Raw genomic sequence first — 1,310 nt, 5'->3', positions numbered from 1 at the left:
TATATATATATATATATATTATCATTTGTCTTTTTTAAACAGTTTGTGACTCATTAAATTAAGGGGCATTTACATACACACCAATTAATCCTTATGTATTTACATAGCTATCAGTTTGATTTTACTTTACATATGCATTATTTTAACTTTTAAAAAGTGAAATACACTTTTTCATTCTTATGTTAGAAGACATAATATGAAAGTAAAAATTGAAGTGGGCTAAATATGTAAATACATAAGAATTGAGTGGCATGCATGCAAATGCTTCTAAATTTTTAATTCTTCAGCTTATTCGTGTCTATTATTATTGTTATTTATTATAATGCTCAAAGGTTTTTTAATTGATCTATGTTCCCCCTTAATCCCTCCACATACCACGTAACTTTTAATTAGTGTAATATAACTCATGCTACGTCTCCACGTATAAAATTTTAATTTCAACTCACCATACGTTATTATCTTCCCCTCACAATGCCTTTCCCAAGTGAGAAAGCCCGTCAGATCGATCTCCAAAGTCTACACGCAATTCCTTTCTTCCAATGTAACTAGCCAAGATATCTATATTCCCCTCACCTCACCTTTCAGCTCCACCACCTCGCCATTAACCACCGTCAGCCACACCCAACATGGCTCCTACCACCACCACCACCAACCGCCAAGAAGACGAGCACAACCAGCGGAGGCTCTAGCAAGACATCCGAAGCACCATATCCTCCTTCACTCGTCACCTCGCCGCCCTCGGCAAGTCAGCCGCGCCGCTGTCCCACACGCTCCCGTAATCACACTCACGGGAAGCAACAAAGGCGCGGAGATGAAGGTGGATGGAACGACAGTCAGACAAGTGGATGAGACTCCCGGAACGATGGTCGGGTTGTTTGGGGAAGCTGCACGGCCAAAGGCCTTCGGTTCATATCAGTATCAGCTTCTTGAATTTTGAGGAGGGAGAAGAAAGGCACGGCAAGAAGAAAGAGGATCAGAGCAATGTGTGGGCGATGAATTGAGCGAGTATGTTTGTGGAGTTGATTGTCATCCATCGGCTCTGATATATAATTTTACTGTGAGCAATTATTTTTTCTCAAAATCAAGTCAGAGTTTCAGCTACAAACCAACCATTATGATTCAATGCTGATCTCTAAATTAGCTTACAAGCATTGTTCTGCGGATGAATCCATATGTGTCGATGAGTATATTTAGGGTGTGTTCACTTAAGTGTATCATGAGTCCACTCTAATTTTTTCTCGTATAACTATCTTGGACGAGTTGGGTTTCCATGTTAATTTAATATATATATATATATATATATATATATA

The sequence above is a fragment of the Phalaenopsis equestris genome, unplaced genomic scaffold (assembly GCF_001263595.1).
Source record: "Phalaenopsis equestris unplaced genomic scaffold, ASM126359v1 Scaffold000002, whole genome shotgun sequence".
Taxonomy (NCBI): domain Eukaryota; kingdom Viridiplantae; phylum Streptophyta; class Magnoliopsida; order Asparagales; family Orchidaceae; genus Phalaenopsis; species Phalaenopsis equestris.
This window is presented reverse-complemented; position numbering follows the sequence as displayed.